The sequence below is a fragment of the Macaca nemestrina genome, chromosome 10 (genome assembly GCF_043159975.1).
Source record: "Macaca nemestrina isolate mMacNem1 chromosome 10, mMacNem.hap1, whole genome shotgun sequence".
Lineage (NCBI taxonomy): Eukaryota > Metazoa > Chordata > Mammalia > Primates > Cercopithecidae > Macaca > Macaca nemestrina.
The window spans coordinates 91,697,583-91,722,235 of NC_092134.1; the positions used below are offsets into that span (position 1 = coordinate 91,697,583).

A 24,653-nucleotide genomic window follows, 5' to 3' on the forward strand; every position below is an offset into this window, starting at 1 on the left:
AAAAAAAAAAAAAAAGAACTCCTTGGAAAAAATTTTGAAGGGGTGTTGTTCTGTCTGTCATTTTGTGAAACAGAGAGATTGTACTCTCACAGCAGGGCCGAAAGTGACCCCTGAATTCTACAGGAAGTGAGCAGGGTAGGCAGGGAATGGCACCAAGGAGTCTGGATTGTGCTATTGAGCCCTGGGCTGGAGTTGATTGGGAGAGGTATCTGGTGCTGTCTAGCAAGTGTCCCTTAGCTTGGTGTCAGATGCCAGGGGAGCTTAAAAATACACAAAAGAGCCAACCTTCCCTTTTGTGGGAGTTCTAGCTGGGTGGGAATCTTTTCCCACCATGGTAAGAGAGAAGCAGCTGCCTTAGCAGTGAGGGGAAGGCCACATAGGGCTTTTGATTTGCATGTGTCCACAGGCATCAGTTCAGTTCAATGAGCTGATGAAATTGATTTTCTCACTGCATTGACTGGTTGTCAAACTGAATTGCTGTGGTGATTGGCTGGTTCAGCATCTTGCAGATATAGCCACCAACTCCAATGACTCGATCACATTCTAAAAAATGAATTTCATAAAGATGCTGTTTCTTTTTTAAACCAAGTTTCAATTCACTTTGAGAAAGCTGGGCATTTGCTAAAATGTAGGGTAAAAAACCCTCTTACTCAATGACATTGACAAACACTTGGTATAAAACATACAAGGTTTCACATAATAATTAATTTGGTTGAACTTTACTGTGCTTTGACTTTGAGACTAGTATGAGTGATAACTAAATAAGTTAAATATATTCTACTTTGCATTCAACAGGTTTGTGGTGTTTTTTTCTATCTGTTACAACTATCTTCAAATTTGGGAGTCACACTATCAACCAAAGGTTGGGACAAAATTGTGCAGGACCTTCAATGCTAATCAAGAGGATAGTTTTTCCACAAAACACAGTTTTTTGCCTGAATTGTTAAACACTATTTGCAATTTTCAAAGTCTGTGTAGAAAACAAATAGAGTCTGCCTTCAAGTAGGACATGCATGATAAGAACCCTCAAATGATATTAGCAACACTCATATAGCATTAGTGAAATCCCTGTCATTAGTAAATGTTATTTTATATAAAAAAGTTGATAATAGGGTACAAAGATGCTAATATGATTAGGAGATGAGCTGATAATGGGAATTTTTTTTTTCATATGAGTGATTTTCATTCATCAACAGCAAAGCTGATCTCCCTAATATGATATGATATTATAATAAAACCCAGGCAGAGAGTCAGCAGTGAAATTTATGGTGCAAAAGAAAAGTCAATAGCATTATAAATCTTATAAACTGATTATATTTCAGCTGTCAATGTTCTTGGCTGGGAAATCTCCTTTAATACCTGTGTCTTAGTCCTATTTACTTTAGTGATACTGAGCAAGGAAATGAAATAGATTTAAATCTTTATCTTAAGGATAACTTTAATGAGTGACAGTCAATTCCACATGGCCTGATGGGTACGGATCTGCCACCTTTGCTTGGCTACACTCCCATCCAATTAAATGCATATTTAAATGTAAGTAGTAGGCAGGGTGGAGTCAGTGGAATTTAAATAGAAATCAACAGATATAAACCAAGTTTTCTGCGATACAATGGCTTTAAGCAGTAAATGTCTACCTGAAGGTGTGGGATAGCCATTTGAATATTGTCAAAGGATTACTAGCAGGCTTGTATCATGGATTAGAAAAGGGAAACCCTTCTTTTGAATGGAAATGTAGTCTAGTCAATGAGGCTTTTTGGAAGAGTATCTCCTCAGAGAGAGGGGGCAAAAAGCGATGAGATTCCGTTGAGCCATTCAATCATTCAACTACAATTTCTTGAGCTTAAGCAAAAATTCAGTATATAAGCAATAATATCAGAGTAGTGACTGGAGGGCTTCCCTGACTATCAATGCTTTGGAGGAATTCTCCAAGGGACCTGGAGTCCTAGCAAGCTGTTTCTCGTTTGGGTTACTAACAGAATATCAAATGTACCAACAGGAATGTAAAATGATGGCTCTCTCTTCTAGCTTATAAATTAAGAAAGAGCATATAAAAGTTGCTCTCAAAAGTAACAAATACTGCAGTAAGATATGAAAGTCTTAGTGTGAGTCTAATTTCAGTGTCTAATGCCTTGTCTATAAATCTGTTGTTCAACATTATTAATATATAGCACCAAACATGAGAATGATAAGTACAGGCAGCTCAGCAAATTTGTATGTATAGACGAAGGACTGGGAGAAATACCATTACTGAAAATGCTTTGTGCATTGAGGTCTTAATATATAACAAGACCTACTGCAGTGTGGAATGCAGAAGTAGGCAGATCCTTCCAGCAGCCTTTAAAAAAAGCTTTATGTTGGGGACACCAGGAGAACTTTGTTAGAACTTTAATTTACCTCTATTTTACCTTTACCGTGACATGCCAGAGGTGTGTCCCCCAGAGGGAGGCCTGTTCATTTAACTTTTATAAATATTTTCACCTTCAGGGGTTCCAAAACACTTTATAAAGTAGATTTCAGGCTGGGCATGGTGGCTCATGTCTGTAATCCCAGCATTTTGGGAGGCTGAGGTGGGTGGATCACCTGATGTCAGGAGTTTGAGACCAGCCTGACCAATATGGTGAAACCTCGTCTCTACTAAAAATACAAAAATTAGCCAGGCGTGGTGGCATGTGCCTGTAGTCCCAGCTACTCAGGAGGCTGAGACAGGAGAATTGCTTGAACCCGGGAGGTGGCGGTTGCAGTGAGCCAAGATCGTGCCACTGCATTCCAGCCTGGGTGACAGAGTGAGACTCCATCTCAAAAAAAAAAAAAAAAAAAAAGGAGATTCCACAGCTCCTCTCATGTGGATAACTCTTGTTGGCTTCCAAATATTGGGGAGAAACCTCATACATTGTGTATGCAGGGCCAGTTCACTCTTGATGAAATAGTCACTTGAATAGCCCAGCGCCAAAGAACTTCCTTCTGAGAAAATACTTGAATTGAGCAAAATTCTCACTTTAAAATCTGCATTAAGCTCTCAGGTTACCACAAACTGCACTGGGCTAAACTTGGCTAGATTGGACTGAACTTGGATCAGAAGCTAGACAGGGGCGTTTTCCTCTCCAGGTGAGAAAGAGTTGCTTGGAACAGACAGTAAGGGGAACAGCCCCGGGGAAGCTGCAGAATTCTGTCTGTGACCTTCTGATGCTTCTGAGATTGGAATTTTGGCTTCCATTCAGTTGGATTTGCTACCTGTCCCCACTACCCCATTTAATTCGTCTGCTCTTGCTTGTTACCCTAAGCACACAGGCTGATTCTTTTGGTTCCTGGTTATCTGCTCTGTGTTGCCCTGCTTTCCTTGGCTTGAGACCTAATCTAACCGCTGTGCACTCAGATACTACTTTTAACTTTTTATGCACTGCAGTCCTTGGATTCTGCTGCTCAGTTTTGTCCTAAGAAACACGGCAAGTAGGCCAGAACTAAGTCATCACCTGTGATTACTAAACTAAGGAGGCATTAGCTCCTGACTTCTTTGTCAGGCAATGGAGTTTAAGAAAAGTTCTTAAAAAATACTTGATTATGGCCGGGCGCGGTGGCTCATGTCTGTAATCCCAACACTTTGGGAGGCAGAGGCGGGCGGATTGCCTGGGCTCAGGAGTTTGTGAACAGCCTGGGCAACATGGTGAAACCCCGTCTCTTCTAAAATACAAACAATTAGCCCCAAAAATTAGCTGTAGTCCCAGCTACTTGGGAGGCTGAGGCAGGAGAGTTGCTTGAACCCGGGAGGCGGAGGTTGCAGTGAGCCGAGATGGCGCCACCGCACTTCAGCCTGGGTGACAAAGCGAGACTCTGTCTCAAACAAATGAACAAACAAACAAACAAACTTGATTATAATAGGGCTACTTTTTAAGTTTTTCCCTATTCTTCTATCAACATTTTGCCCCTTAAATTATGTTTGTCATTGTTAAATATTATGCCTAAGCAAGTGCTAAAATAGATCCTTCCAGTGAGTTTCTAGCTATAGACTCTTTCCAGCCACAGCACATGTCGGGCATTGTAGCCATCCCATTTGTTTATGTAAACATCAGATGAAGTGGGGGGAAGGATGGGGTCAGGGAGGCAGGTAGAGGAGGAAGAATGGTTGGCAGGAGAAGCCTCCTGGCATCACAGCAACTACAAGAACTGATTTATCTTGAGTGCTAAGCATCTGCCATGCATTTTCTCATGCAATCTTTAGAACTGCGCTGGTAAGTCTGTTTCTATTGCTGATTTGGATGTGGAGAAATTGAGGCTTAGTGATGTTCTCCTGGTTACACAGCCAATAGGTATAGGGATTTAAATTCAGACCCATCTAACTACATAGCTTGAATGCTTAATCATCTTGTTAAATTGCTTTTACACTTTTATGAGTTGGGTGAAAATATATTTAATGATTGACATTTACTAAAAATCCAATATGCCCTTGAATACATTTATATTTTATCAATTACACATTGAAAGACATGTGGAAAATAGCAGAACTCTCATTGAGAAGTGAGGTCTAATTGCCCTCCGCTTGAATCACAGGCTGGTCCTGTGAGTGTTTTGAGCAATAAAATGACACTGTGTGGTTTCCAAGGCTAGGGCATAAGAAGCCTTGCTGCCTCTATCTGACTTTTAAAAATACTCCTTTTTTGGGTACTGTCTTTTGCAACCTAGCCACTTCGAGAAGTCCCATGTACATAGAAATTCCACATATAGGTGTTGTGATTGACAGCCTCATCTGAGCTTCCCACCAAGAGCCAAGAATAGGCAGTTGTATGAGCATGACATCTTGAATGTTCCAGCCCAGCCAAGTCCCAGATGACTGTTGCCATCCTAGCACTTCCGCCAGTACCGAGTGGAGCAGTGGAACCACCAATCTACCCGCAGAATTAGGAGAGAAGAATACATTTTTTTTTTGGCTTCTCATGGGTGGGGGGGGGGGGTTGTTACACAGTAATAGATACCTGAAACATGCATCTATGTGTGATAATATGCTGTATGGAGTCTGCACACAGTGAATGACTGTGCTCATAGTGATTCAAGGATCTCTGGCAATAACTCTGCAGTCCCATGAGGTCTGAGGCCCACTGTTTGGGACCAGAGAAGAGGTTCATGGGAAGCCTCCTATAGTGATGCATATCATGCATATTGGCAACATCATAATTCATCTGAGTCCCAGACGGTATTCTCAATTGTCCCAGATGGTGTTCTCAATTGTCTCATAGCGGATGGAAACTTTCTGTGGGGTGCCATGGAAAGTTGAGTTAAAACGCACACACACGCACCCACAATTTAGATGATCTCAAATGAACAGTATGTATCTGGGTGACATTTGAAAGAAGCAGCCATTTGGATTTCTCTCTTCCAAAGACAAAATACAGGCTAAATGATGCATCAGTAAATGCTTTTACCAGGCATTCTTAATAGCCTTGGTTTATATGCCTATAATTCTAACATGGAATTTCAGAATGCAATAAACAAAGAACAAAGTGCAACCATTTTACGATATTATTAAAATAGTGCATATAATTGTTGTCTAGTAATCAGAATATTTTAAAAGATGCTTGATTATAATGGGTGCTACGTTCTAAATATTTCTCTTAACATTGATTCATCTATATAGGAAGTTTGTTGTTGTTGTTGTTGTTTATTTGAGATGGAGTTTGGCTCTTTTTGCCCAGGCTGGCATGCAATGGCATGATCTCGGCTCACTGCAACCTCTGCCTCCTGGGTTCAAGTGATTCTCCTGCCTCAGCCTCCCGAGTAGCTGGGATTATAGGTGCCCATCACCATGCCTGGCTAATTTTTATATTTTTAGTAAAGATGGGGTTTCACCATGTTGGCCAGGCTGGTCTCAAGCTCCTGACCTCGGGTGATCTGCCCGCCTTGGCCTCCCAAAGTGCTGGCATTACAGGTGTGAGCCACTGTGTCCAGCCTAGATAAGAAGTTTAAAAATTATTCTTTTACAAACATGATCTCAGTTTTTAAGCTTTGGTTATGTCCTTTTGGTTATGATAGTTCCTGTTTATTGTGCACCATGTGCCCTACATCACAGTGAACCTTTCCATAGCCCCGCAAGGTAGTTATGACCATCCCCCTTATAGATGGAGAAACTGAGGCTTAGAGAGCTTAAATCTCTTGCTCAAGGTTGCTTGGTTAATAACTGCAGAGCCAGGATTTGAACCACAGTCTAGCTGACACCAGAGTTATGGACTCAAGCCGTCTTCTATTACTGCACCTCACATTGCCCTTCTAAAGAGCTTATGATTCAAAAGGCAATCTGTAATAAAGAGCCAGACTAGAATTGAGGGTTTAAAAGCACTGCCTGCCCTTTCAGGTATAAAACATTTTGTTAGAAGCAATAACAGCACAATTACAGCAAATGTCTCCACCCTCACTGTCGGCTACTGCACACAGGTCTAGGTTACAAGTTCAAAATTTCACTGATTATTGACGCATAATTGACTTCATGTGGATGATAAATGTATTACTGATTGATTATCATGACTTGGTCATATTTGAAATGTCAAAGTAGAAAATGGAATTGTCATATTATCGCATGTTCTCATTCAAGCACCAGATAAATATTACAAATGATGATTTTCCACTGAGTACTGTATAAAGAATTTATGGAATATTAATAATACTGTTATCCACAACCTTCATGCTTGGTGGATGACCCCAAACTGAAATCATGTTTGACTTTGGAGGAATAAACCTTAAGAATGATCTGCTTCAAACCACTTCTCTGCTGCCTACAGTTTTATAAGGTAAGTATTCCTAAGGACAATACTTGCCTCCCTTAGAGAGAATTGGACATTTATGACTTGCCTGATTTTTTTTTTTTTTTTTGCTTCATCCTTTTACAACTCTCCACATGTTATGCCAGTCAAGGTATCTTCTGAGGTGAAATCACATCTTCAAAGAGAAGCAAGTGGTTGCTCCGAGACAGTTTAGGCTCAGTCCCCAATCCTAAACCCAGTGAAGACACCGACAGCTTTCAAAAATGCTGCTGTCAACCATCTGAAGAAATCCAACATTAGTTTCCCTTTTCCTGACTGGTCTAACCTCTCTGCTTTCACCAGGGCACTGGGGACTTCTTTCCACAGACCTTGTTAAGTAGAGTCTGGGAGGAAAAGCCTGGAGATAAGAGCCTGGAAGAAGAGGTGTAAGCTTGTGAGATGCAGGCCTCTGCTCTGGGCCCTTGAAAGTATTAAAGAGTTCTTCAGATTCCTAAGTGCATGAAGCATTGCCTGTGGACCGAATAAACCACACTTTTTAGAGACAGGGTCACTCTCTCTCTGTCAGCCAGACTGGAGTCCAATAGTGCAGTCTTGGCTCACTGCAGCCTCAAATTCCTAGGCTTAAGGAATCCTTTTGCCTCAGCCTCCCAAGTAGCTGGGGCTACCAGCGTGTGACACTGTCCAACCTTAAAACATTTTTTGGAGAGAGAAGTTGCCCGGGCTGGTCTTGAACTCCGGGCCTCAAGGGATCCTCCCATCTCAGCCTCCCAAAATGTTAGGATTACAGGTATCAACCACTGCACCCAGCCTCACACAATTTAACTACTTTTTAGATATATGTAGAAGGTAGATACTGCTATGTTTAATACAACTTATTTTAAGATCACATTGAATTTATAATACCTTTCAACAATATATATTTTTAAATAGATAATAATTGTAAAAGTGTAACAGGGGGTGCATGGAATTTTTTTTTTTCTTTCTCAAATTAGCTGGAGCTATAGACTGGGCCAGGAACTGTTTGTTCAAGTATGTTGCTCTGGAGAGCTAGGAGGACAGCCAGGAGAATGTAGTTCCCCCTACCAAACCCTGCTAGTTGATGTGGCAGTTGAGGAAAACTTATGTTCTAGTGTTTTTGTGATTCTTCTGGGTAGACTAAATGTACAAGTTCCTTAAGCACTCCAGGTCTGCTCTAGGACTCAGCATAATCATTCTTTCATCCTTCCTGGGTACTGTTACCCTTAGGTCTCCATGGCTAGAACCTAAATATTTTTCAAATCTCCATTTCATTGTATGCCCTGTGGATAGTAGGTGCTCAATAAATGCTGGTTAATGCTGAAGAAGCTGCTTTGCTCTAAACACACCTCTTACCAAATCATCACTGTTAATCACGTTCATATTCAGGGTGTTATCTCTGAAGCGAATGAAGCATCCCTGGGTTAGAGAGAAAAGGAAATCAATGCTTTATAAATGTCATTGAAAATGTGTCTTTTCTGCTCCTCCTTGTTATTCAGAAAAGAAACAAAATGTGTTCTAATTTGAATTAGCCACCTGGCTTTTAGAAGTGGCTTCTTACAGAGCTTGATTTAAATGTCTGGTATCTGTTTTTCTTTCTTGTACTGCACATCGTTATGTTTGGAGTGGAAACGCCAGAAGGGCATGGATACTTTTTGACTCCTAAATATGTAGTAAATATGAACCCCAGGATAATTCAGTGTTTTACAAGCCACCATGTTCTCTCTTCCTTTGTGTTCTGTACCTAATGTTTCTTTAGTTAGTAGTACCAAGGCTCAATTCGTTTCATAGTGAAGCCATATGATGGATAACTCAGTTTTGGTTGGGTAACCTATGAGCACAATGGGCATCTGTAATCTTGCTTTTATGGAAAATGCCAAACAGCTGTCTTTGTGACTGAACCTACTTGGAGCTAGTACAATTCTTGCCAGACTCCAAAATGCCTGCTGGGTCAATGTGTAATTAGTATACAAATTTCATGCAATGTAATGTGGGCCAATTGCTCAAACACTAATGAACTTCAGCATCCCCCAGTGACCTTGTTAAAATGCAGACTTGAGCCCCACCCTCCTACCTTATAATCCACTGAATTAGGAGTGGAGCACAGGAGCCTACATTTTTACCAGCCACTCTAGATGATTCTGATGCCTGTGTTCTGGTGTACAGAATTGCAGGTGTGGCAGGGAAGATGGGAACTGGTGCTTTGAACATGATTAGGATGTAGATAGGGAGGGGGAGGGCATTCAAGAGTGGAGGTAGGGCTGGGCACAATGGCCCACACCTGTAATCCCCTCCTGGCCTCAAGTGATCCACCTGCTTCAGCCTCCCAAAGTTCTGGGGTTTCAGGCGTGCGCCACCGTGCCCATCCAGGAGTTCAAAACCAGCCTGGCCAACATGGTGAAACCCCGTCTCTACTAAAAATACAAATCAGCTGGGCGTGGTGGCGCGTATCTGTGGTCCCAGCTACTTGGGACTAGTATTGAGGCACGAGAATAGCTTGAACCAGGAGGCAGAGGTTGCAGAGAGCTGAGATTGTGCCACTGCACTCTATCCTGGGCGACAGAGTAAGATTCTGTCTCCAAAAAAAAGAGTGGAGGTGGAATACATGAGCGGAAGGAAGTACGCAGGAGACTGAGTTTGAGATAGTAAAGTGTGGAGTGAGAATTGTGTGCACTGAGCTCTGACAGACCTGCTTCACTCATGAGTTTCCCTGATTTGCCATTGGCAACCTTTAAGACTTGGACAGGTTATTTCACCTCGATGCCATCTCTAACATGGGCATAATAATGGCATCTACCTGTGAGGGTTGGTGTGAGAATTAAATGAAAATATGCACATATGCACTTAATGTGCTCAGCGTCTGTCAAGGCCTTAGTAAACATTAGCTTTTATTATACATACGTAAGAAAAACTGTATTTAAAATTTCTTTTTCTCCCTGTAGTTGTAGAATTTATATTTTGAAAACTTCTTTCTTTCTTTCTTTTTTTTTTTTGTTCTAATGATCACTGAGTCACATGGAGATGTAGGAAGTACCTAGAGTTTGGTGAAAGGTAACAGAATTCTATGGGCACGTCTTAGAGTATGTGTTCTCCCTCCAGATAAGACAGTTTCTGAAAGTTCCCAGTTTTACATATTCTGAAAAGAGAGTCAGGGAAGAGCAGAGAAGGGCAGTGGGCCGCAAGCAGGATTCCAAGTTCTGGCTTTGCCACTTGCCTGCTATGCAATTTTGGGTAACTTAGTCAAGACTCCTCTCTGTGCTTCAGTTTCTTTCTTACTAAATCGAGAGGGTTCTAAGGGCTTGGCAGTACAGAGCGTTGCTTGGGCTTTTGAGGAGAATATGGGTATGAATGTGTGGATGGAGTGGTGGCTCTGGGGCAGGATCTCCCATGCTTGAATGTTGCTAACTGTGCAATTGTGGCCAGTTGCTTCACCTTTTTCCACCTCAGTTTCTTTATCTGTAAAGTGGGAATAATTATGATCAGACCTACCTACCTCGTTTGACGATTTATCCGTTGATGGACACTTAGGTTGATTCCATATCTTAGATAATGTGACTAGTGCTGCAATGAGTATATAACAGTTAATACACACACAGTGTTTAAAACAGTGCCTGGGCACAGAGTGCTCTGCAAATGTCAGCTTAATATTATTTTATTGATGTATTGTCAATTTGGAAGCAAAATATTATTTTTAGAAAAAAATCCTTTTTACCGTGAAGATTTAGGTTAGTCTCAAATCTTCAACCAAGGACATCCCTTATCCTTTATTATTTCCCAGGCTTTCTTTGATTTCTGAGTTTCTCCTCGCTGTCATTCCATAATTCTGGTACATTTATGGAGTGCCTAATGCATGCCAGTGAATTGCTCCTGTGGCACCATCATGGTGAAACTTCACCACACCCCAGCAAGTGTGCACCTGACATTCCCGGTGAGGAAAATTGCTGAGGATCACATATCCAGTAAGTGGCAGTGACTGCTCCAAAGCACATACTCTTCAACTATGTTTTGTCTTTTATTTTCAGCTCACTTTTTTCTTTCTTTTTTTATTTGTGAGAATTTATGGAATATATGAGAAGATGTGTTACATGCTTATGATACATAGAGATCAAATCAGAATGTTCAGGATATTCCTCACCCTAGTGCAATATAGTTTTGTGAAGTATCGTCATCCTACTCTGCTGTCAAATACTGAATTGATTCCTTTCATTTTACTATATATTCATACCCTTTAAACCACTTCGCTTTCTTCTGCCCTCTCCTTTCCCCTGCCCCTCTGCTGGCCCTTCCCAGTCTCTGTTATCCGTATTGCCACTCTCTACGTCCATGAGATCAACCTTTTGGCTTCAACATGTAAGTAAAACATATGATATTTGTCTTTTGTACCTGGCTTATTGTGCTTAAGATAATGACCTCAAGTTCCATCCATGTTGCTACAAATGACATGATTTCATTTTTTTATGGCCAAATAGTATTCCATTGTGTATATATACCATATTTTCTTTGTCCATTCATCTACTGATGGATGCAAGTTGATTCTCCGTTCTAGATATTGTGAATAGTGTTGTGATAAACATGTAAGTGCTGGTATCCCTTTGACATATTGTTTTTTTTCCTTTGGGTAGATACTCAGTAGTGGGATTGCAGGATCAAATGCATACTATTGTTCATTCCACCTCCCCTCCCTACCTTACACTTCCCTGCTTTTCAAACTCTGTTCTTTCTGTGACCCATACCCATCCATCTCAGCTTTGACCCTTTTGGAGTAGCACTTACTTCCTCTCCTGCTCATTTGGCCTTGGACCTCCTGTTATTCTCTAAATGTCTCATCCATGTATATGTCTCACTACCTGAGAGACTGTAAATTCCTTGAAGACAGGGCCGTGAGATCTCTCAACAGGACAGTTTTATGTCAGGGATAGAGTGGCAATTTTTTGATAAATTAAATGTATTATGCATGTGTATTAGTTTCTGGGGCTGCCATAACAAAATACCACAGACTGGGTGGGTTAAACGACAGAAATTTATTTTCTCACAGTTCTGGTGGCCAGAAGTTCAAGACCAAGGTGTCAGCAGGTCTGGTTTCTCCTGAGGCCTCTCTCCTTGGCTTGCAGATGGCCACCTTCTCACTGTGTCCTCACGTGGTCTTTGTGCACCACATTCCTGGTGTCTCTGTGTTTCCAAATTTCCTCTTCTTATAAGGTCACCAGCCAGATTGGGTCAGGACCCACCCTAATGGCCTCACCTTAACTTAATCACAATATGACTTAATCATTTTAACTGAATCAGAATGTGACTATATTTGGAGATAGATTTGGGGCCTTAGAGGCCTTTAAGTGAAGGGCTCTATCTCCAAATACAGTCACATTCTGAGGTACTGGGAGTTAGAGCTTCAACATGTGAATTATAGAGACAAGGCTGACACAGTTGACCTCATAGCAGAATGTGTCTTTAAAATAACTCACAGTTGTACTGAATATGAAGTGCTGATCAAAAGTTAGAACGTCCTATAAATATATGATCTCGTATATAGAGGGATTTAATAAAAATTGATTTCAGAGTTCGCTAGGTTTGATTACAATAATCTCCAGGTGTCCAACAGGTAAGCCGATGATAGCTATGTGGTCTGTCTAATCACAAGTCATGACCCATTTGAGATTTTAAAATAACATTTATTTTACCCAATTAGTTAGCACATATGTGGAAGAGGCCTAACCACCCACCCACTTCTACTCCCTCCAGGTGTCACATCAGCAGGTGTGAATCAAATTAGCAATTTATGAAGGAAGCGGAATGTAATCAGTTACACAATTTTCAGCTGTTCAAATTTAATCCGCTAAATTACATCATGACACAGACCCGTCATGAAGCACTGAAAATAAAATGAAAAAAGCATGAATAAGGGCCTTTCCCTGGGAAATGCTATTATGAGAGAGGTCTTCTGAGTCCTCCAGACCTGAGTGAGGCCTGGCTCTGTCACTTAGTAGTTTCTGAACTTGACCAAGGCTCAGTCTGCTCACCTGGGGAATGGGAATAATAATGATCACTGCACACACAGGTTTTGAGAATTAAATGAGATGTTGAAAGGAAAAAATAATCTTCTGGTATGTGAACAGCATGAGAGTAAGGACTTTGTTTCTTCCCTTCATTGCTTTATCTCCAGTGTTTAGAGCAATGACAGAAAATAGTAGGTGCTCACTAAATATTTATTGAATGAATTAATGAATAAATAAAAGAAAAGAACTTCCACAGAGCAATAGTGATAGCTTTCATGAACATAAGGCAGAGGTTCTCAAGTCTGGCTGCACATTAAAAGTGGGGAGCTTTTAAAAAAATGCCAACGCCATGGCCCCTAACCTACAGAGTCTCATTTATTGGTTTGCGTTCAGCCTTTAGCATTGGGATTTTTTTTTTCCCCACAGCACATACCATCTTCTAATACCAGTGGCTAATACCATCTCAGCACTTCCCCTAAAATTCGAGCCCCCTGAGGAGGAACGATAGAGCTATCCCATCTCTCCATGGATAGGATCGCGCTGCTGCTTTGATGGATAAAGTGAGAGCGAGGTGCTGTGGGGACTGGCAGGCTTTGGGGTGTTCTGTGTTGCCAAGGCAGCGCCTCGCTTGAGCCGAGGAAGGGCCTCTGAAGGGGAAAGCGAAGCTGCTCCACCACCCCAAGGATGCGTGCCGCTGCACTCTTGACAGGCAGAAGACAGGGAAGTGAATGTTTTAGTATTTTATAAATCATTTGAAGGAAATTATGTTTTATTTATGTTCATTTTTGAATGTATTTGAATTTTTATTATAGATATTTTTCAAAGATGTAAGCATTCCAGGCAATCCTGGGGGGACAGGCACCTCAAAAGGATGTGGCAGGGGCCGGCCTGATTGGCTGAGGGGGCAGACATTATTCATATTTTAAAGAGGAGTCTGAAGCTGGCTTTCAAAGGGGCCAAATCGGAATGAAACTCAAAAGTTTTAAATCGTGACTGTGAAGTACTTGGATTTGAAAGGAAGAGTTAGTATTAGGGAATCACAGTGCCGCCTGAGTGAAGTGGAGAGAAATCCAGACTGAGAAAGAAGGAGGAATTAGGGATGAATCTTAATGAAAAGGGTTGATTCTTTGTGTGGGCCAGGTCCCCAGCTACTTCTTCAAAATTCCCTTTCTCTGGTATAATTGAGCTTGCAATTATATATCTGCAAAAACAATAATGTAAGATGGTCCCTGGAATGCAGCTCAGGGGCACCAATTCTTTCACCTGCCTTCATTACCAGTGCACATCATGAAAGCTACTTCCCCAGGGGGATTAATTGTGTGGCTACAGGCACCAATCAATGAAATGGGTCAGAATGATTGTACTGTGTCTGTTACCACGAGGTTCATGTCCATCGGAGATATGACTGGTGTCCCCCTCCTGCTTGAACAGCAGAGGACTTCGATGCTGTTGGAACCAAAGTGAAAATGGACACACAGACATTTTTCTTGTGATTTTGCTTCTACAAATAGGTATTTGCTCAGTTTTTGCAAGAATGTTGAATTTATGGACATAAATGTTCATGACAGTATGAAGTTAGTCATGGTATGTTAAAAGTATGTTCTCAATACATGAGGAATGGCAAATGCAGATAAGGTGCATTTCTTCTCCACCATACCACCGAAACAGGACATAGGAAAACATTTCAGGGTAGAAAGATGCATGCCAGTGCTGGGTGCTGGTACATTTCTTATACTGAATTTCATAGTTCTCCTTATCATGTGATAGTATGTGATAATGCTAAAAAGATTAGTCCAGAAAGTAAATAATGCCCTTGGGATGGAAAAACAAGAGTCAAATAAAAACACTTTTATTGGAGAAAACCATAAATTAAAAGGTTTTAAAGGGCATTTTGAATAACAATATTAGCTGACATTTATTGATGACTAAGATGTAATACCATGCCTAGAACCTGGTGTTTATGCACCGGTTAATTCAACCCATATTTATTGAGTTATTAAAGTGTGCCAGGCACTAGTGTGGGACATGAAGGTTAACAAGCTGGACCTGTATATCCATTCACACAACTTGTCAAAGTGCTTGCCTGCTAGCTGTGGTTCACAGCTGAGGAATCGAAAGCTCACAGCCACTGTGTCAGAGGTTCTCAACTCTGCTCTAGTGGTAGAATCATGGGGTGGGGGTGGAGGGCCGTTCTGCTTTGGAAAAATACTGATGTCCAGGCCCTACCTGAGACTGATTAAATCAGAATCACTAAATATGGGGCTAGGAATCAGTATATTCTCTTGAAGTTCCCTCAGGGCTTCTGATGTGCATCTGGGGTTAATAGGAACACACTGCAAGGTTGCATGGATCTGCTTAGGGATGGAACCTAAGTCATGAAGTCAGGTGGGTGCAGCACATTAAGAATGAGTAAACTCAGCCTCTGTGCTAGGTGTCACATTTTCGAAAGCTGGTTGTTATCAGCAGGAATATGCTCCCAGGGACTCACTGTTTCTCAGCACAATTCTGCTTTAGGCCCCTCTGTTTCTTGAAAAGTCTTGTCAAGGTAAGACAAATATGTGGTCCTCTGAAGGCTTTTCACTTAATAGACTACTACCCACCATGTAGCATGTGTGCTTTGTAATTTCACTTAAGATGTTTGTTATATTTATTATAGTAATAGGAGTGGCAGAGAGAGTGTGGAGAGAGATAGAAGGTGCCGCTGAAGCCTCCTTTGGTCCTCTTGGAGGATAGCAGGTTATCGCTTTGTTTTCAAATAATGCAGTTGGTAATAAGTTTTTGGATGTATGTGAGCTGTAAATCGTTCTGAAAATTGAACTGAAGATACAATATCGTAAATCTCTTCCTTGGTGGTAGAATATTTATGGGGAGAGCAATATAATCAGTTATGTGGCTGTGCTATGTCTGCCATCGGACTGAAGGGGACCCTGTTCCATAATCTATTGCCTATTAGAAAATTCCTGTGGGTGAGCGTGTGTGTGTGTGTGTGTGTGTGTGTGTGTGTGTGTGTGTGTGTAGGTTGGAGGACTCTTTTAAATGAGGATAATCAGATATTTCCTTATTAAAATTAATAGGGAATGCATTAGTGGAGCAGGTAGGGATGCTGGGGCAGCATGGTGCTGGCAGGGCAAGGAGACGCAAGACCCTTTACCCTCCCGGGCAGCCTCCTTCTCGCCTGGATGCTATGTAATTTGGTTCTTGAAATCAATGCTTGTTTGTTTTGGGACCTCACTATCCTAAGAAAATGCACATTTCATTAGACTTGTTTTGAAACTCATGATCATCACTGTAAATACCTCTGTGTGGACAGCAATGAATTAAAACCAAAAGAAGTAGTGAAGTCATGGCAAGCTGTGAGAAGTGAAGATGCAGGCAGCGGTAGACAACATTGTCATGATTTTTCTTTTGGATGATGACAATTATTTAAAAGGAAGAAAATCTACAATAACTACTTAATGGCTTTCAAACTTTTTTCCTTTGGTTTGTAGGGAAACACTTTTTCTAAAAACAAAATCTGACTTACGGCCCCATTGTATAAAACAGATCAAAGGTTGAAGTTGGGGAAGTGACTCAAATCTTTGTCTACTTAGCCTCTCTCATATCATCTCTCTCCAACACCCCGGATGCACCCCACCCAAGGGTGTGCTGGTCATAGTTCTGTAATTGTTGACCTAGTCCAGCTCTCCTCTTTCAGAGATGAAGAAACCACATCCAGAAAACATCAACTTTCAGAGAGAAGACAGGGACAAGGATTCCTAAATCCATTCTTGTGCTGCTCCTACTGACACAGAAGAATGTGTGGCTGCTTTTGGGTGAGATAACTCATTTGTTAAGGTAGTATGATTGTTCTCACCTCCTTAAAGTCTTTTCTTAAACTTGACCTTCCTTCCTTCCTTCCTTCCTTCCTTCCTTCCTTCCTTCCTTCCTTCCTTCCTTCCTTCCTTCCTTCCTTCCTTCCTCCCTCCCTCCCTCCCTCCCTCCCTCCCTCCCTCCCTCCCTGCCTCTCTCTCTTTCCTTTTTTTTTTCCAGAGTTTCGCTCTTGTCACCCAGGCTGGAGTACAATGGCGTAATCTTGGCTCACTGCAACCTCTGCCTCCTGGGTTCAAGCAATTCTCCTGCCTCAGCCTCCCAAGTAGCTGGGATTATAGGCGTGCACCACCATGCCCAGCTAATTTTGTATTTTTAGTAGAAACGGGGTTTCTCCATGTTGGTCAGGCTGGTCTCAAACTCCTGACCTCAGGTGACCCGCCCACCTCACCTCGGCCTCCCAAAGTGGAGATTACAGACGTGAGCCACCGTGCCTGGCTTTTTTTTTTTTTTTTTTTTTTTTGAGAGAGGGTCTTGCTCTGTTGCCTAGGCTGGAGTGCAGTGGCACAATCATGACTCACTACAACCTCCACCTCCTGGGCTTCAAGTGATCCACCTCAGCCTCTGAGTGACTGGGAGTACAGGTGTGTGTGCCCCCACACCCGGCTAATTTTTTGTACAGATGGAGTTTTGCCCTGTTTTTCAGGCTGATCTTGAACTCCTGGACTCAAGCAATCTACCCATCTTGGCCTTCCAAAGTGCTGGGATTACAGGCATGAGCCACCATGCATGGCCAAACTTCACATTCTTATTAATAATAAACTTTACTCTGGTTACCTCGTTTAAAATTACAACCCTCCCCATGGTTCCCTATACTTCCTAAAATGTTCTCTATATTTTTTCAGAGTACTTATCACCTCTTTACATATGATACCATTTATATTATTTATTTTTGTTTGTTGTCTGAACCTTCACCCACTCACCCCAACTACAATCTAAGCTTCATGAGAGCAAGGAATATTTTTAAAAATCTATTTTGTCCACTGATGTATCCGTAGTATCTAGAACAGTGTCTGACACATAGTAGATGCTCAGTACATATTTGCTGAATACATAAATGTTATGAGCAATAATTATAAGCTAATGAGATGGTCTTCATAAGTTATCCATGACCACCTCACTCATACTATGTATTAGGTTTTACAGGGACACAGAAAAGTCTCCGCAAATCTAATTAGCTCAACCATAGTCTCCCTTCAAGAGAAAAGTAATGGCCTTCTGAATCAACACTTCTCTAGGGAAGCCCTGTAAATTTTGCCTTCAGTAGACTTTGCCTATTGGGAAGATGAAAACAGGTGTAACAGGACTACGCCAGGGGTACTTAATTCAGGGATTGCATGAACTTGGAGGAGACAAAAACCCTACATCTTTATTTTCATTAACTTCTAGCTGAAATTTAGCATTTTCTTCAACTATAAATATAGGCAACAAACCCCAAGAAACTTTGTTGGCTGTAAAAATCATGGGTCTTTTTCCCCACGTTACATTATTGGTTTTGCAGATATATAAAAATAGTATTTTCATTTTTTCCATTTCAAAATTATGGTCATTACTATACCTGTGTATATTTTTATATACACAGGTATATATATATATATATATGTAAAATTTATTAGTTAATGCAAAAATAATCACATATATTGCTTCCAGTTGGGTTTGGCCAACAGGACAAGATCAGAGGACATGAGAGAGAGGTCAGGGTCTTGATTCCTCTGGTTTCCCTCCTGTGTGGCTGGAGGTCAGCAGAGACTGTACTTGTTGCTGAAGGCCATTGTTCCTGTCAGGGCCTCTCTCCACAGCTCTTTTGGGCCCCTGTGGGTCTGGGGCTGTGATATGGTTTCACTGTGTCCCCACCCAAATTTCACCTTGAACTGTAGTTCCCATAATTCCCACATGTCGTGGGAGGGACCTGGTGGGAGGTAATTGAATCATGGGGACCATTACCCCCATGCTGCTGCGCTCATGATAATGAGTGAGTTCTCATGAGATCTGATGGTTTTATAAAGGACTTTTCCCTCTTTGCTAGGTACTTCTCCTTCCTGCCATCATGTGAAGAAGAACATGTTTGCTTCCCCTTCCACCACGATTGTAAGTTTCCTGAGGCCTCCTAGCCATGCAGAACTGTAAGTCAGTTAAACCTTTATAAATTACCCAGTCTCTGGCAGTTCTTTATAGCAGCATGAAAATGGACTAAGACAAGAGGTAATAATTCTCTGTTCTTGCTGACTCTGTGATCCTTCACCATTTTTGTTTGTTTCTCTTAATCTGCCCCCATAAATTTTCAAGTAGTTATTTCACGAAATGCTCTTTAATCATCCCTTTTGAATGTGCTCTGTTTCCTGCCAAGACCCTGACTGATACACTTCCAAACTAGATCCAGTTCCTCTCTTCTTTAAATCCCCTCCTTCTTTGGGCACTTCCTGTAGTGTAGGATTTCCCTATTAGACAAAAGACATCTCTTGAGCACTTATCATCTGTCAATCAGTCACTATTCTGGATGCTAGGGAATACAGTTATGGACAAGACAGATGAAGCCTTTATCACCTTGAAGTAGAATAATAAAATGAACATTTAGTAAGTAAGTGCTTACCATGTGCCAGGTGCTTTAAAAAGTCCTTTTTAAATGTTGGAAGTCATTTAATCCAGACAAGAACCGTGCGGTATATTTGTCAAATAAGAAAAAAAAACTATGGAGAGAGTAAGTAATTTGCCGGAGGTCACACAGCCAAGAAGCAGCAGAGCTGTAATTCTAACCCAGGAGGCCTGACTCCAAATCTCATGCTCTTAACCACATCACTTTATTGTCTCTTACTAGCTTAGCATCCTTTTCAATAACCAGCACATTGCCAATGCTCAGCAAATATTTATTGTACTGATTTGAGTAAATAGTCCCTTTAGGAAAGGAAGATAGCAATGGGATTATGCTTTTGGTAGTTTCAGCAAAATTTTGATTTCAGCAGCTTTCAAGAAGAGTTTGGTTTTCTTTTGTTTTATTTTCAAGTGTTTATCTGCAGTAGCAGGTGGTAAGAAAAAGATTCTCTTCCCCATTTAGCTGAGTAAATATCGAGTCATGTGGCTGGATCTTCATCCCAGCACAATTGTGTGCTCTCACCCTGGGCAGGAGGCAGCCTCATGACACAGCAATGCCCAGTGGGCAGTAGTTGTAGCAAATGTTTAGTTACAACAGCATAGTACCCAACTTGTAATCATTAATATGAACCCATGCAAGAGTTCACTGCAGCTGTGACTTCTTTTCCTGGTGATTCATTCTGTTTGAAATATAATGTACTCAAAAAGCAGCAAAAACTGTAGCTAGAAATCACTGTAATGGTGTTCATGAAAGCTATTGCTAATTTACGGTCCAATTAAAACTAGAAATCCAATTATTGCTGAATAACATAATTGCAAGAAAGTAACTTGAATTGCACATATGTCAGTAATTAAGGAGGAAGCTTTAATAACAAAATCTATTTGTACTATTACAAGGAGGGGCCAAAGAGGCTGAAGATTGGCTCCAGGGTGGGTCAGTGCAAGGAATACCCCAGCAGTTGAGTGCTTACAGTAGGCTCCGAATTTTGTCAACATGGTTTGCTTTTACAGCCTAGCTCATGGGATCCTGGCAAGATAAATGCAGAATTTAAGAGCAGGATAAGGTTGATCTCTGAATCACATCCTATGAAGCATCAAATACACCATGAGCCCTGAAAAGTTAAATATTAGAAGGTATTATTTGTTAAACACTTGAGATGCTGTAGAAAGCAGTTGGCAAAATAAATGTCAAATATTGTACCTTTACAGTTCAAACTCCGATTTTGACCTTGCGGTTAACTTTACTGCATTGATGTTACTTCCAGTGGAGTGGCCAGGTTGGTGACAGTCTGGGTTTGGAGAGACAGAAACTGGGCATATCCAGTGTGTCAGCTATTAAGAAAGCTGCCTTGGGTTTTGGCAAGGTCTTGCTGCCCAGCAAATGATGTAGTCCTCTTTATTTGCGTGGTCTGCAGAGGGCGCTAGCAGCATCTCTTGCAGAACCCCAGGCAGGTGATTCATTTATTGCAGAGGCAATCAGGTAATGTGAACTCTCACTGAAATATAGTAGGGCTGCAGTTCTCAGAATGCGTGCGTCAGAGTCTCCTAGAGGGCTTGTTACATACATACAGATGCTGGGCCTGACCACCTCAGAGTTTCTGAGTCAGTAGGTCTGGATTAGGGTGAGGGTCTGAGATCTGCATTTTTAATACGTTCCCAGGTGATGCTGATGATGCTTGTTGGTTTTGGGACTACACTTTTTTGAGAACCGCTGTGGTAGGATAGATGATAGCTGGGTCCAGTGAGGAGGAGCTAGAGTTAGGAGTGTGAAAAGTTTGTTGGAGGGTAAAAGCTGTGTGGAGGGGAAAGTTGGAATCAGAAGCCAGGCTGGGCATGGTGGTTTATGGCTATAATCCCAGCATTTTGAGAGGCTGAGGCGGGAGGATCACTTGAGCCCAGGAGTTCTAGACCAGCCTGGGCAACACGGCAAAACCCTCTCTCTACTAAAAATACAAAAATTAGCCAGAGTTGGTAATGCATCCCTGTAGTTCCAGCTACCTGGAAGACTGAGGTGGGAGGATCACGGAGGGCAGCTGATTTGGGAGGGGCAAATTAGCTGGCAAAGGTTAGGAAAGGGGTCAGAGGCTTTGCTAATCAGATTGGGGTTTAGAGTATGGCTCCAGCCCCACTGAGCATCAGGTATATGAAACAGATAAGCAACTGCATACAGCTTAAAAGTAGTAGTAAAAATGGGCACCATTTATTGAGGTCCTACTATATGCCAGGTGTTTTAGTTAACTTTAATTTTTGAAGTAGATCTGTGAGGAAGGTGATATCATCCCATTTTACTGAGAAAGAAACAAGAGCTCTGATAATTTACATGTTATCCTGTTGCAAATTCAACTGTGTCTGATCCCAAAGCCTGAGTCCACCCAGGAATGAGCGAAGGTGATATAGGGAGGGGCTGTGGCTCAGATAACTGTGAGCAGCAAAATGTTTTCAGAAGGATCTGGCAAGGCAGAGACTTCTAACATCTTATGTGTTCCTGTCAGGATTGGCTCAGGACCTGGGCAGAGGTGAGTTTTCTGGTAAAGCCCTTACTCGATACCTCTGCTGAGTGTGTGGGGAAGTAGGAGCCAAGAGTTACAGCCATTTCCTTATAAATCACAATCCCTAAATGGGAGGCAAACATTTAGTCTTAATCATAAAGAGGTAAGATACTTATATTAGTTTCTCATGGCTGCCATAACAAATTAAAGAAAACGAGGTGGCCTGAAACAACAGCAATGTATTCTCTCAAAGTTCTGGAGGACAGAAGTCTTGGATCAAGGTGTTGGCAGGACCATACTTCCTCTGGAGCCTGTAAAGGAGAATCCGTTTTTGCCTTTTCATCTTCCAGTGGCCTCAGGCATTCACTGGCTTCCTTGACGTAAGGCTACATCACTCCAGCCTCTGCCTCCATCTTCTTGTTACCTTTCCTCTATGTGTTTTCTCCTTCTTTGTCTCTTATTAGGATACTTGTCATTGGGTTTAGGATCTACCTGGGTAATCTAGTTAGATCTTATCTCAAGACTCTTAATTACATCTTCACTTTTTTTCCAAATAGGTCACATTCACAGATTCTAGGGGTTTGGATGTCTTTTTGAAGGTCATTATCCAAACTACTACAATCCTTAAATAAATGTTTCCTAAGAAATCAAGGGTAAAAGTTGTTAGAATGTTTACACAAAATAACTATTGTTTGTGAATGGATGATGTATTTTCTAAAAAGTCGTAATTGAGTAGTTTTCTGTGGACTCTGAAGCCCAGATTTTACAAATAATATTTCTGGTGGATACTTTCAAAGATGGTCACCAATACTTCCTCCCAACAATTTCTCCCTATCCTTGTGGAAGGATGTCCACATCCAAAGGTAGGCTCTGTTTTCCTCTTTGCACCTGACCTGACCTTGTGACTTGCTTGGACCAACAGAATGCAGTGAAGGTGACCTTCTGGATTTCTGAGCCTGGGCCTGGCAACTTCTGCTTCACTTCTTGGGAGCCAGCTGCTTTGAAAGAAGATTGAGCAAGACAGCTGAAAGATATGTAGAGAGAGAAGCCAAGAGAGTGCCCAGCTATTCCAGTTACACCTACAGACTCACCACATGTATGAGTGAAGCCATCTTGGACTTTCCAGCTGAGCTCCCAGCTAAAGGCAGCTGCAAGGGTGATCCCAGCTGATGCCATGTGAAACAGAAGAACCATCCACCTGAGCCCAGCCAAGGTACCGAACTGAGAAAAATAACAAATTGTTGTTTCAAGTTAGTAAGTTCTGAGGCAGTTTGTCGTGTCACAATAGGTACATAAAACAATGCTGTAAATCATGTCATACAAAAAGTTTTACATGGGCTAAAGGAAATGATAATAAGCACTGTATAAGCAAAAGAGTGTTTGATAGTGGGAATGAAAGTCTTTAGTGGTTTGCCTTGGACATTGTTCAGGATCTCAAAAGAAAGTATGCACAGGACACAGAGAACGTGAAGCTATGTAGGAGGAAGTGTCTCTCATCTCTGGCTTTGTTTTTGGAAGTATAGCCTCAGGGGAAGAATACTGTAGACATCATGACTTGGAGTTCTGGTTTTATAATGATATATTGTGCAAACCTGGAAAGGTCATACATTGTCTCTGAGCCCCAGAACAGAAACATTTGTGTGGCTTATAATAACCATTACTAATTATGAGGCCCCTGATGCATGCCAGTTCTGCGTATGACTATTTTCATAGCAATCCTGATGAGAGTATTATCCTTATTTTCAGACAAGGAAGCACTGGCTCAGAGAGGGTTACAGTTTGCCTCAGATCACACAGAGATGGGGAAAGAAGGGTGGATACAGGTATTCAAACCCCAGGCAATTAGCTCCACCGTTGTGCTTTTTCTACTGTGCTGTATCCATGGGCTTACTTCTCCCCTTTTTGGCTGGAGGCAGGTAACAGCCAGCCATTTGAGCAGGTCATATGGTCAATCACCATTCACTGGGGCACATGGGCAGGGATTCACAGGCATCTGTAAAATCACCCCAGAATGTCTTCTTACTTTATAGCTTATCCATACATATCTTTCTCCTCTAACTGGTTTTTCAGCATCATTTCTGCTTCTCCCTCTTCCACCCCTCTGGTGTGTTTGGTTTGAGTTCATAGGTGGGAGTGATGAGGTGGAGGGAGACCTGTGAACAGGGATAAGAAAGTAGAAACACAAGATCCTGAACAGCTTTGGAACTAACTGCTAGAGATTTTTATTCTTTGCAATGTTTCTTTTATCTATCACCCCCTTGAGCTTTCTATCTTTACCCTGGTTTGGCCTGGCACCATCTTTAGCAAGGAGCTCCTTATCTGGCTGCCCCTCAGTCTCTCCATCATCCTGTTTATCCTTCCCACAGCCACCAGAGTTGTCTTCCTATGCATAAGTTCGACAATGTCATTTGCTTGTTCAGAAAACTTTCATGGCTTTTCATTGCCTATGGAATAAAGAAAAATATTTTTAAAATGTAGGATGTGAATAACATGTATTTATGGCTCATGGTAACTATATTTACTAACTGAAATAAACAGAATGTACAAATCACAGCATCCATTTTGTTCTATTCTGTTTAGTTCTGCAGTGTCTGAAGCTACATATGCCAGACACCCCTGGCTTGGGAGGGAGGAGAGCTGTTTTACTCCCAACACAGCTCAGACAAAGCTAACCACATGAGTTTGTTTATGTTAGCTTAAGTCCCCCTGTGAGAGGCCAACCCTAGCTTGTGCAGAATCCTATGAAGCATTTCATTTTTTTTTTCTGAAAGAAAGTATTAATGAAATACTTTTTTGGTGCATTATTGTCATTATTATTATATCCACTCTTGACTAAAAGAGAGTACAAGAAACTATTGCTCACTTGCTTTCTATGTGGGAAGAATGGGCCATCCCTGCCTCTTTCCTATCTCTCTTTGACTTTGCTATACAAATTCACACTTAATTTAGGATAA

The 24,653-nt window shown here is 41.5% G+C and overlaps 1 protein-coding gene across 1 annotated transcript in view; it reads left to right on the top strand.

Annotated features, from left to right (window-relative positions):
* LOC105470129 (glucoside xylosyltransferase 1) overlaps positions 1 to 24,356 on the top strand; it is a 141,982-nt gene extending 117,626 nt beyond the window's left edge. Inside the window, exons 12-15 of the transcript XR_011609227.1 lie at positions 16,449 to 16,566; positions 18,648 to 18,709; positions 22,622 to 22,912; positions 24,280 to 24,356. The gene's annotated coding sequence lies outside the window, so the exon portion shown is untranslated. The remainder of the gene's footprint in view (positions 1 to 16,448; positions 16,567 to 18,647; positions 18,710 to 22,621; positions 22,913 to 24,279) is intronic.
* The last annotated feature ends 297 nt before the right edge of the window (positions 24,357 to 24,653 follow it).